This window comes from Pipistrellus kuhlii, unplaced genomic scaffold (genome assembly GCF_014108245.1).
Source record: "Pipistrellus kuhlii isolate mPipKuh1 unplaced genomic scaffold, mPipKuh1.p scaffold_m20_p_17, whole genome shotgun sequence".
In the NCBI taxonomy this organism is placed as follows: domain Eukaryota; kingdom Metazoa; phylum Chordata; class Mammalia; order Chiroptera; family Vespertilionidae; genus Pipistrellus; species Pipistrellus kuhlii.
The window spans coordinates 7,816,893-7,830,257 of NW_023425482.1; the positions used below are offsets into that span (position 1 = coordinate 7,816,893).

The window sequence follows — 13,365 nt, forward strand, 5'->3', positions numbered from 1 at the left end:
GGGATCGAACCCACAACTTAGGTACATGCCCTGACTGGGAATCGAACCTGCAACCTTTTGGTGTACAGGACAATGCTCCAACCAACTGAGCCACCCAGCCAGAGCTGAAATCCCTGTTTTGATGCCCAGGGATTAATCTTGTTCTTTCCTAATGAGAACAGTTGTGCCATGTTTGTTGTTGTTGTATGTGTTTTGTTTCTGTTTGTTTGTTTGTTTGTTTGTTTTGTAAGTGTCACCATTACCCAAACAATATCATGTATTAAAACGATAAAATAAACAAAACTACTGGGTCAGCTTCTGAGGTTTCACAACCACTGCATTTCTCTTCCGGATGAAGGACAAGGAAAACAATTATGGCAAGTTTCCCTACAATTGCTTTGGTCTCTTGCATCACACAGTTGAAGACACCTAGACTATTTGGAAACACTGAGCACTTGAGCAAAAGACACTCCCTGCAATCATACTTCCTACTAGATTTCTCAAAGACTGAAAAACAAATCTGATGCAGACTATCTCACGCTTGGGGAAGGAGGAAGTGGTGAAGGCCCATCTACACCTAAGAAAGCTAAGCTGACTTGGTAAGCAGGGAAACGGGAGGAGAGAAGGATGCTCTGCCAATGGATGCGGGGAAAGCCCTGCAGCCTTTGGATGGGCAGCTTTCTAGCCAGATCCGTCCCACATCCCTCCCACATCCCGTGTCAGATGGCTAGGTTTACCACTGCTTTGCCCCCTAAGTGACCTTGGCCAAGCTACTTAGCCTCAGTTTCCTCATCCGGACACTGAAATGAGGACACCACCTATCACTGCAAGTATATTGTGACGATCAATGAGACCTCTGTAAAGGACTCCCATATAAAAGTGAGGGGTTAGTGCTGGTAATAGGACCTTTACTCCTCCCTTCGCAGCTCCTCCCCACAGCTCATTGCCTTTCCATGACTCTTTTTCATCTCCCAAGGCTGCTTTTGATGTTTATTTTAACCTGATTATTTTCTTTTTTGAAAGAGGAGGGAGGCAGGAAGCGAGACATGGAGTATAACTCACCCCACTCTAAACTTTTCCTAAAGATTGTCCTAGAAGAAGTCCCTTTAGAGCCGTGGGAAGTCATCATAAAACAATTTACCTCTGAAGAACCAGTTATTGTTATGAAAAGAAAACCACATTTGATATTTGTGGACATTCTCCACTTTCTGGAATTCTGTAGCAAATTTATAAGGTTCATAATTTACTAATGTTACTGAATAGCTTCTTCATTATCTTTAACTAGAGGCCTGGTGCACGGATTCGTGCACCGGTGGGGTCCCTTGGCCTGGCCTGCGGTGATCAGGCCAGAAGTAGCTCTCCAACATCCCCCGAGGGGTTCAGGATTGCGAGAGGGAGGTTCTTGGGTGATGCTCCCGGGAATCGGGCTCCCTCCTCTCTGGTTTGGGTGCATCACCCGAGAACTGCAGCTGCCAAGTCACCGCAGCTCGGCAGCTCCTGCATTGAGCATTTGCCCCCTGGTGGTCACTGCACATCATAGCTACCAATCGGATGGTCAGACAGTTGGACGGTTGCTTAGGCTTATATATATGTAGATTGTTTCATTCTCAAATAATACAAAATATCTTCACATTAACTGACAATGTCCTACAAAAGACAAGCACTGCAAAAAACAACAACAACAAAACAAACAAACAAACATGGGAATGCATTCCCGAACCAAATGAGAAAGGCTGAAGATAATCTGCTGATCACCAAGAGTGCTATGTGGGCATCCTCAGCTCTCTTCATTTCTTTAATGGAAAAAGAAAATCTCAGGAGTCGACTTTTTCATTATGAGCCGATCTCAATAGCTTATTGCCCTGCACTCCAGTCCTATTTCTCAACAAAGTGGGAATAAAAATGAGCCAAAGGGAAATACTTTCATAATGGGAGAATACACACTTCCAAACAGAAATATGAGAAGATGTTAAGGAGCGCTCACGTACAATACAATCCCAAGTTTCCTTTTTTTTCCCTTTGCTTAATTCAGTGCTACGCATCTCAGCTGCCCAGGTTTAGGGTTAGGGAGGGGGTGCCTTCCATAAAACGAATCTGAACCATTAGCGTTAGGTGACAATGGCCTGGGCCCTGACAGCTGTCAACTTGCCTTGAACACTGACTCACCACAGCGACAACCTCCAGGTCAGGGCGCCTTACCTGTGCCAGCTCGTAGCCAAGTTGGCACCCTTGCCTAGCACTGAACCAGAGAGTTGGGGGAGCTGGCCAGTTCCTTTTCCTCTTCCCGGTCTCCTTCTCCCAAATCCCATTTACATGAAACCTAGGGAAGCACAAACCCAGTACAAGAGGAGCATGTCCCCAGCTCCTTTCAAAGACGCCGGACACTGGGTTCAGTCTGTCCGGAGCCAGCTGTCTACACTGTGCTTCTAACCCTGCGCCTGTGCTGCTGCACCCTCTGCAAACCCCTCCGTGCTCAGTGACCTGTCCGGAGGAGGGGAGCCCTGGGCAGACGCGGGCTGAGCTGATGCCAGGCACCCATCCAGGGGCCCCTCTCCCTGGCCCCCATCCCTCCCGCGTCCGCCACCCGGGAGCAGAGAGGCAGCAAACTTAAAACCGCACACACGCACGACTTGGCAAATGTCTTTCCAGCCTGGTTCCAGGCACTCCCCCCAGCACGCCTTCCCAAGTGTCTGGGGGATATAAAGCGGGGGGTGGAGGGGTCTTCATCCCCTCAATTTTGGGGAGCCAGCTCCATCTCAGAACCCCTTGGCGACACCATCTGCCACCGGGGGTGGGGACCCCGCGTACAGACCCCCAGCCTGGGGGCTCCCCTTCCCATTTCTTCACCCCGCCCGGCCCCGCAGACCCCGCAAGCATCCCTGCGGCCCGAGGCCCTGGACCCCGCGACACCAATGACCCCCTTCCCCTCCCGCAGCCCCTCACGCGCTGGTCCCAGGGAAGCCCGTGCCTTTGCCTCGGGCGCTCCAGCTGTCGCCCTCCGGAGAGCTCCCGCGCCGCCCGGAGGGACCCGGGCCCGTCTACCCCCCACGGGCACCGGCGGGGCGGGGGGTGGGGGGCCTCTCACCGCAGCGCGCCGGCGGGTCAGGGATGGACGAAGCGAGCGGAGCTGGTGGGCTCGGCGGTGCAGCCGCGGCGCCGGTCGGAGAGCCGGATCCTCGCGCCAGCTGTCAGTCAGCCGCCGCGCCCGCCCCTGGCCCCGTGTGCGCAGGCGCGAGGGCGGCCAGGAGCGAGGTCACGTGACAGGACCGTGCCGCCGCCCGTGCCCGGCGCTCACGGCTCACTCTTGACCCTGGCCCGGCTGCTCCTCGGTGGGAAGCCTAGTCCCCCGCCTCTGGGACTGCGCTCAGAGAGATCTCTGGCGGGAAGGTCCCGGGAACCTCGTTTCCTGGGTCTGCTTAAAACTGGGGTGCTCTTGGGAAGGGTTAGGTGAGGCAGGCTGTTGTAGACGATTGGGTGACTTTGTGGGTGGTGGGTGGTGAGGAACTCCTGCAGGGAGTCGGCAAGGACTGCCTGGTTCTGCTTGCTTCCCCGCGCCCAGAGTCCCCACTTTTAAAACACCTTATGCCATTTCCTGCCCACCTATTCCACTGAAGTCACGGCATTAATGAACATACTTTAAAAGTAAGTCAGGCAGGGATGCATGGTATAAAAGGTGAATTTGAGACCAACTTTTTTCTTGAAAGAGGGCATCCTACGGATGAAGGCTGATAGATTCCACTTTGCTTCATAAGCTTAGGCCAGGCTGCATCTTTTTTTTTTTTTTTTTTAAATATTTTATTGATTTTGTACAGAGAGGAAGGGAGAGAGATAGAGAGTTAGAAACATCAATGAGAGAGAGTCATCGATCAACTGCCTCTTGCACACCCCCTACGGGAGATAGGCCTGCAACCAAGGTACATGCCCTTGACCCGAATAGAACCCAGGACCCCTCAGTCCCCAAGTCCACGCTCTATCCATTGAGCCAAACCGGTTCCGGCCAGGCTGCATCTTTTTAAGCAAATACACTTTTTTTCAATTAAAAAAAATAAATAAAAAGGTAATCCCTGGCCTGTGTAGCTCAATTGGTTGAGCATCATCCCATGTGTCAAGAGGTCATGGGTTCAATTCCCGGTCAGGGCACATACCTAGGTTGCTGGCTCCATCACCAGTAGGGGGTGTGCAGGGGGCAGCTGATCTATGTTACTCATCATCAATGTTTCCCTCACCCTTCCTCTCTCTAAAAAGAGAAGTCAATAAAAACATTTTTTTTAAAGGTGAATAGTAGTGTCTCCTATGGAAGCCTTTTATAGTTCTAAGGAAGGAAGTATAGAAGCAGAAACTGACATCTCCCCAGTAAGTTTGAGATTATGTGACACTTGGTTCCAACACTTCGCAAATTAAATATCTGATTCTGGAGTATGGGCTCTGTACCTCAAACTCTACATACATTTCCACATCTACATTGCAGAGCTATAGTGCTCCTGGTGGTTGCTCATATGAAATAATAAAGCCCTCTCTCAAAATAAAGGCAGTGGTATCTGAAATGGGGCTGAATGTCAATTTTAGAAAACTGGGTTCTCTGAAGTTTTAGTTCTGCAGAAAGAACTGGAAGCCTCTCATTTATGAGAGAAAAAAATGACATGGATTGATGATTAGGTAGCTAGCCTGTGGGAAGTTGGCCTATTGAACTTCAGACTTGCTAGGAGAACTACATGAAGAAAAATAGCTGGGAGCTGCAGTCTTATAGAAGCAATGGCTGGGTCATAGCTGCTTCTCGACCAGCTTAGTATGGCCATCATGTATGATAGTTCTATTGGTGTTTCAAGTTTGGTGTGAACTCAGGAAGGAAAGGAGGACAGCCTTCACTTCTTCATGCGGACACTACAGGTAAGTAGATATACCGTTGGTTCCTGTAAAGTCTGCCCTGTGTCCTGCAGAGGATGAGCCTGTCTTGTATACTTTATGGGAATAGATGAGGATTGTATCTGAGGCTGGAGGAAGTTCTCTGTTCAGTGAGTGAGCACAAGGCACATCTCCTGTAGGCCTGACCTGGCTGGTGACACCAGCTAGTTAGAGAAATTGAAAATATGAGCTCATTCAGGGTCAAATTCCATTTGGGGGAAATATAATTTCCCTTAAAGAGATTCATATGGACTTTCTCTCTTTCTATCTTATTAAAAGTCTTCTGACCTTGCCACAGGGTTGGAGAGAGGCAGATGACATAGCCATTTTTTAAAAAGGGGAAGAAAGTAAGGTCAGTGAACTTGACTTTGGGCCTGAAAAATATTCATAACAGATTACTTACAAAAAAATATTTGTGTCCCTCAGAAGAGGAAGCACCAATGAAAAGACCAAGTCATGCTAGATTAACCTTATCTCTGTTGTGAAATATAGAGACTGATAAATCAAGGAAATATAAAAGAAGTAGTATGTCTGGACCTGGAAGGTGTGTTTACCAGGATTCTTTCAATTATTAAAAATTCAATTCATACTGGTTCTTGAAGCAAGAAACTGTATTGGCTCCCATAACTGAAAAGTTCTGGAGTTGGTCCAGCAAGATCTAGGGGCTCAAATGATGTTATCAGAACTTAGTCTCTTTCCCCTCCTGACTGCTTCCCTCTGGTTTGGCTTCATTCTCAGATTAGGCTCTTTTTTATGGAGTGATCTCTGGCAGCAACAGGCTTATATTCTTTCAATTTAGCAGAGGGGAGGGGAAAAGGGGGGTGGGATTCTCTCTTTCAATATTTCCAGCTGAAGTCCCAGGATTCTGTCTGGATGGACCAACATCACTCATGTGCTCATCCCCTTGCACCAATCTCTGAGGCCAGGTATTGGGATAACTGGATTGGCCTCATCTAGACAGGAGTGAGGATCAGCCCTAACCAGCTACTTGGGTAGGGAGCAAGAGAAGAGTGGTTCCCCACAGGAAAATTAGATACTCTTGTGAGGAGAAGGGGGACAGATTCTGGGCAGGCAAGGGAAAACAACATATTTAGGACAGAGCATTTGCTAAGATATCTCATGATACTAGAGGAAGGGCAGGAAGAAAAGGAAGGAGAAATATTAAAGTTATTGTATGACTGAATATTCAAAAATACTTTGATTAGAGAATGAGTCCAAAAACAATTATACAAGATAAAACTAGTGTTGTGACATAGCATTAGTCTGTGTTTCTGGTTACCCAGCATGTCTATTTTCTCTTCCCCCTTTGTATCATATTGCATAAACTTAGTGGCTAACATGACACAAATTTATTATCTTACGGTTCTGGAGGTCATGTCCTAAAATCAAGGTATCAGCAGAGGTGATTTGTTCTGGAATCTCTGGGGAGAATCATTTTCCTTCCTTTTTTCAGTTTCTAGCAGCCTTGACTCAAGGCTCCTTCCTCCACCTTCAAAAGCAAACTCCTTTAATCTGGAAGGGTTACCAGCTTTCCCCTCCTTCAAGACACTAATGTGTGCTGGAAGTACAGGCCACTTGTTTTGTAGAATGTCTGTTTATATTTTTCTGATTGTTCCCTTATAGAGTCAGGAGTACTGTGTAATGTTTGGCAGCAGTACTGCCTAGCTGTGTGTCCTTAGTGCATGGTATCAGGAGGCACAAACAGCAGTGTGTCTTGCATGATATTATGCTTGAGCAATGGTTGAGATGGTGATATTTATTCAGTGTAAAGGGACCATTTCTTCCTTTTGTAAATAACTCGTAATCTTTGGAGAGGTGCTTTGAGATTATTTAAATATCCTCTTTTCCGGTAGTTTAGCATGCATTAACAATAATACTAGCGTTGCAAAACCTTGAGTATTCTACTTCAGTTGACATTTATTAGTTGACATTGCCCTGCATCTATTCTTGCCCTTCTCCAGTATGCTCTCCACAAAGAAGCTAAAATGACCTTTAAAAACCACAAATGTGATCAAATCCTCTAGTGGCTTCCCACTTTCCCTCAGATGTGGCTGGCATCCCTCGACTGGTTGTTAGGACCCTGAATGACCCAAGCCCTTCTAAATGCTCCAGCCTGGACTCAAGCCACTCCCCCTTTGCCCTCTACACAAGGCCTCTTACAGAACTTAAAACAATTCAAGTTGCTTTCCACTCCACCACCCTTTGCTTGGAACCCTCTTCCTCCACCTCCTGCCCCCTTTGCTCATCAAATACCCAGGTGTCCTTCACATATCACATCTTAAAGAAAGCCCTCCATGTGACCCCCACACCAGATCAGTCTCTCGGGTTTATACCCTCTCACCATACAATGTGCTTTTCCTATTTTGGAACATATCAGTTTGTAATTGTGCACTTACTCAAAGGGCAGAAGAAAGTGAGCTTGAGAGATCCAGGGGCCAAGCCCAGAGCCTGACCCTCAGTAACTGCTCCATACCTGTTTACTAGCCATCTGCCTTCCCACCAGCACAGTCCTGGAACCTCAGCAGGCTCTACCTACAGCTGGAGGCACAGTGACCCAGTGAAAATAAATTCAGGAGCACATCATACCACTTTCTGGGCCTTGTCTAATACCATGGGTTGTGGAGTTTAAGCCTCCTGGCTTCCCTAGTCTGGCTGTTGTATTCAATACTACAAATTTGGTAGAAAAAAATAAGAAACAACCCCAAACATCCTTCTGTGGGGAAGATGCTTTGAGATTATTTAAACATCCTATTTTCCATCAACAATAATACTATCGTGGTTGCCAAACCTTGAGTGTTCTATTTAAATTTCTCCATTGACATTTATTAGTTGACATTTCCCTGTATCTATTCTTGACCTTCTCCAATATGCTGTCCACAAAGCAGCTAGATGACCTTTAAAAACCACAAATGTAATCAAATCCTCACTGGATCTTCTGGAACAAACCTCTGTACCTTTGTCTGTCTCTTCTCTCACACATACTGTTTACTTGAAGTTGAGCATAAAATTACTGGATGAATTTTTACCAAGTGAGTACCCATATAACCAGCAACCAGATCAAGAAATAGACTATTACTAGCATCCCCCATTAATGGTAACCACTGCCCTACCCTGTCTCCTCTACCAAGGATCAGTTTTGCCTAACGTTGTACTTTCTTTTTAATGACATCAGATAATATGTACTCTTTTGTGTCTTGCTTCTTTTACTCAACATCTTATTAGTGAGATTCGTCTGTATGACTGTGTGTAATATAGACTTTCATTCTGTACAGTATTTTATTGTAGGAATATACCACAACTTATTTATTCCTTCTGTTGCCCATGTGCTTTTAGATTGTTTCCAATTTAGAACTATCATGTGTATTGGTGGGTGAACATTCAAATACATGCCTCTTGGTGAACATAGGTACAGTATGCTCAGCTTCAGCAGATACTCCCAATAATTGTCCACGACAGTTTGACAGTGACATGCCCATCAGCAGTGTATGGAACTTCTACTTCAACACTTGGGGGGTTTCATGTTAGGTATGTAAATAGCATTCATTGTGGTCTGAGTGTGCATTTCCCCAATGACTAATGGAAATGAACACTGTTTTGGATAGTCTCTTTTGTGAAGTACTTGTTCAAGTGTTCTGCCAATTGTTTCATTGGGTTGTCTCATTTACTTTTAATTACATTTTTTGCTTTATTTTCTAATAAATCTTTATTGTTCCGATTATTACAGTTGTTCCTCTTTTTTCACCCCATAGCTCCCCTCCACCAGGTTCCCACCCCACCCTCTGCCCTCACCCCTGTCCTCATCCATAGGTGTATGATTTTGTCCAGTCTCTTCCCACACCCCCACACCCCTTTTCCCCAAGAATTGTCAGCCCATTCCCTTTCTATGCCCTGATCCTACTATATTCACCAGTTTATTCTGTTCATCAGACTTTTTATTCACTTGATTTTTAGATTCACTTGTTGATAGATATGTATTTGTTGTCACTTTGTTGTTCATAATTTTTGTCTTTACCTTTTTCTTCTTCTTCCTCTTCTCAAAGAATACCCTTCAGCATTTCATATAATACTGGTTTTGTGATGATGAATTCCTTTACCTTTTTCTTATCTGTGAAACTCTTTATCTGACCTTCAATCAGCTGACAATTGTATGGGTACTCCCTTGTAGGTAACTAACTTTTTTTCTTGCTACTTTTAATATTCTCTCTTTGTCTTTTGCCCTTGGCATTTTAATTATAATGTGGTCCTCTTTGGGTTCCTTTTGTTTGGGGTTCTCTGAGCTTCCTGGATTTGTAAGTCTATTTCTTTCATCAGGTAGGGGAAGTTTTCTGTCATTATTTCTTCAAATAGGTTTTCAATATCTTGCTCTCTCTCTTCTTCTGGCATCCCCATAATTCGGATGTTGGTATGCTTGAAGTTGTCCCAGAAGCTCCTTACACTATCTTCATATTTTTGGATTCTTTTTTCTTTTTGATATTCCAGTTGGGTGTCTTTTGCTTCTTTGTATTTCAAATGTTTGATTTGATTCTTGGGATCCTCTAATCTCCCGTTGGATATCTGTATATTATGCTTTATTTCAGTCAGTGTATGCTTAATTTCTAGTTAGTCCTTTTTCATATCCTCGAGGGTCTTTATCAGTGGCTTCTAGAAGATTCTTCAGCAACCTGGTTTTGAACTCTATATCTAGTAGTTTGCTTTCCTCCATTTCTTTCATTTGTGACCTTGTTTCTTTGTTTCCACATTTTTGCTGCTTCCCTGTGTTGATAGCATGGCTTTGTGTGCTAAATGTCCTGTAGGGCCCAGTGGCTTATCCTCCCTAATTACCTAAGGTGGACACTCTTGGTACACCTCTTTATGGGCTGTCTGCACAGTCTTGTTGTAGTTAAGTCTTGATTGTTTTTGGTATCACTGGGAAGAATTGACTTCCAGGCCAATTGGCTGTGAGGATCAGTTGAGTCTATGATGGGAGAACTTCTGTGCTGAAGACACCCTTATGGGGCAAGACTTGCTTCTGTGGGGCTTTGGCGCTCACTGAGTCTGTCCCCTGAGTGTGTCTCTTTTGGATCTGAAGAATTGCAGTCTGAATGGTTTCTCTCTGACCACTGGATACATTAGCTCTTGGATCTCCAAAGAGAGAGGCCACTCAGCAGGAGCAACAGAGAGATCTGCAGATTCCTCTTTTTTGGGGGGGTTTTGGAGGAGCCCAGATGAGGCCCAGCTGTGAAGCATTAGAAGCTGCTGTCAAGCCTTGGGTCTTCTTTTGGAGGCTCTGGGGCTCTTTAACACAGCTGCTAGGCTATTCATATGCAAAAGCCTCTGCGCACAAATTGGGTGGGGCAGGGTCTCAGGGAATCACCAGGGTGGAGCAAACAGCAATGGCTGACCATCAGTTCTGCCTGGAAGAGGTCCTATGTCTCTGTGTCCCTGGCACTGTGCAGGAACAATGATCACTGAAAGCACCTCTGAAAGAAAGCTGCCTTGAGTTCCGCCCAATGCCAGACATTCCAGTTTCTCCTGGTATGAGTCTGGGGCCCCAGAGTCCCACCAGAACTGGAGTTCAGAGCAGTCAGGAGTTTGTGATTCCCTCCCAATTGAAAGACAATAGTGTGTTCTATTGCCAGCCCTTTCCAAGAGAGCATGCACCACAGTACCTCTGCACTTCACTTCTACACCTCCATTCCTCCTCCGAGTCTCACTGTGCTTTTCCCTTCCTTCTAGTTGTAGAATTCCCACTCAGCCAGCCTTCCCATGGTTCTGGATGATACCTATTTTGTCTTTTAGTTGTAGTTTTGAAGTGGTTGTGCAAGGCAGCGAATTTAAATGTTTACCTATGCCGCCATCTTGGTTTCTCCTAATTATAATTTTATGTATTTAAAAATAAATATAAGATTTAGAAAAAGAAATTAAAGACTTGTTTCTTGTACATTTTTTCCAGGAATATTCTATTTACATAAAAACGTATACCCCCCCCACACACTCTTCTTTTTTTACAGAAATACACAATTTTACACAATAGACTTAATATACCACTTGGAAGACCATTCATATGAACACATAAAAGTATGCCTCATTCTCTTTATAATTGCACAGCACAATATTTCATTTATGCATACAACATAATTTATTTAATATATTGATTGGCTTATAGGGTGATGCCAGTTTTTTTGCTTCTAAGACCATGTTACCATAAATGCTCAAATACAAGCATCTTTGTGCACAAGGGTAAGTCTATCTGTAGAATAAATTCCTGAGGGAAATCACTGGGTCAAAGGGTATCTTGCTCTGCAAAGAGCTGAACAAATTTACAATTGCATCAATTTGGTCTGCCTTGCCAACATGAGGTATTACCAAACTTTTATTTTGCCAATCTAATAGATGAAAACTGGGATTTCCTTGTACTTTAAATTTGCATTCATTTCTGTTACTTTGAATGTGGCTGAGCTTCCTTTCACATATGTGATTGGAGCCTTCACTTTTAAAAGGGCTGTTTCCTGGGATGACTGGTTAGCTGGAAACTATCACCTGAGGGGAAACCAGAACTAACCCGGAGATTGGAATATCCCCTTTCCCTGCAAAGACCTCTAATTTATTAGGTTTTCTGCTCCCAGGACTTCAGTGAAATCAGAGAGAGGCAAAACCAAAAAACACCTCTGGGTTGAGACACAATTTTAAAACTGGGAGAATCTTAGAAATCAAGACTAATCTCATACTTTAGAGATTAAGGAGGGAAAAAGACAAAACTGAAGACTGGAGAGGGGAAATGACTTGCAGAAGACATGTCAATTCTGTTGAGAAAGAGATCGGAGTCCTTGATAAAAGTTGAATTGTTTTTGTCATCTGCTGTCATCCTTGTTAAATATTTTAAAGCATTATTTCATTGTGCTATTATTTTCTTTAACAAGGGTGCAATTTTAAAGTTAAATTAAACAAGCTATCCTAGTAATTAAAAATACAGACAAGTGTGGGGACTCAGGAGAATTATGGAATAGGAATCCCCTCTCTTTTTAAAAAATGTATTTTATTGTTTAAAGTATTACAAATAATAGTACATGTCTTCTTTTTTTCCCCATTGACCTGCCCCCGGCTTTCCCTAACCCTCCCTCCCCTGGCACATACTTCCCATTCCCCTCCCCCTCCCTCCGCCAGTGTCTTGCGTCCATTGGTTATACTTATATGCCTGCATACAAGTCCTTCGCCCTCTTTACTATTTATGTAAGACTTTGAAATGGGTATTGGGTGTTTTCAATGAACAATTGGAGTTGTCTGGCACACCCTTCTTGTTATCTGGTTCCATGAGGGTTTTTTTGTTTTTTTTCCTTTAAGCTTTTATAAGTCTATAGGCTATAGAGAATTTATAGCAATAAAAGTGATTCTTGCCCACAGATATGACAGATAAGTGAATCTTGTATAGTAGAAATCCAACTGACCTCCCTCCCCCACTGTAAAAGAAGCCAGTTTTGCATCTATTAAGCAAATTCATCTCAGCATTCCTAACTGCCTATATATGTGTCTGTCTTTTGGATTCGTCTTTCAACCATTTGTATCATCTGACATACTTTCTCATTAATTAGTGAGTTAAATTAAATATTTTACATGTGTTTGTATTTGTATAAAAGTCATGATCTTACCTTTTTAAAAGTATGTTTTTATTGATTTCAGAGAAAGGAAGGGAGAAGAAGAGATAAAACATCCATGGGACATCCAGTTGCCTCTTGCATGACCCCTACTGGGGATGTAAGCTGAAACCCCAGGCTTGTGCCCAGACTATGAATCCAACTGGTGACCTCCTTGTGCATGCGATGATGCTCAACCAGTGAGGCACACTTGCTGGGCTCACTTGTTTTGTGTGTGTGTGTGTGTGTGTGTGTGTTTTAAAAAAGCTATACTTTTAATGTTGCTCGCAGCAAGTATATCTCAAGTATAGTCTTGGTGTCATCAGAGATAACCATACTTTCTTTCAGCCTATGTGAAAAGAATTGACCACTGACTGGAGGGGCCAACCTCACTTTTTCCTTTGTGAAAACAATTATCTCAGGCAACAGGAGGCTCAGTGAAGGGTTACTGAATAGCACCCTTCTGAATACAGACATAGCACCACTCTAAATACAGACATATGAGACCCACTAACACACATTCAACTTTTAAAGCTGGAATTTTGATAATTAATTTAATGTACCCCTTATTCCTAAAGTTTGGCTGGAATGAGTTTCTGAGGGCAAGACAGTAAATAATGAGAAAGTAGCTTGCAGTCAGTAAGATTCTCATAGATTCCTTAACTATAATTACTGCTTTTCTCATACAATTTATTCAATACTTACCAGTTTAACAACAAGCACTAAGCATCTACTTCCCAGACCTGCAGCAATTGCCCCAAATATTTTAGAAAACACAAATAAATAAAAAACATGTCTACCTTCAAAATATTTAGGACATCATCTGGAAGGAATCCTTGGGATGTTCTGACATCCAGGTCCCTCAGAAAGGGAA

At 43.9% G+C, this 13,365-nt stretch overlaps 1 protein-coding gene across 2 annotated transcripts in view; it reads right to left on the reverse strand.

The window, feature by feature from the left end:
- KIAA0513 (KIAA0513 ortholog) overlaps positions 1-3,198 on the reverse strand; it is a 52,966-nt gene extending 49,768 nt beyond the window's left edge. Inside the window, exon 1 of one of the 2 annotated variants that reach the window (XM_036440565.2) lies at positions 3,065-3,198. The gene's annotated coding sequence lies outside the window, so the exon portion shown is untranslated. The remainder of the gene's footprint in view (positions 1-3,064) is intronic. The other variant, XM_036440566.2, reaches the window with a different exon arrangement.
- Between the last annotated feature and the right edge of the window lie 10,167 nt (positions 3,199-13,365).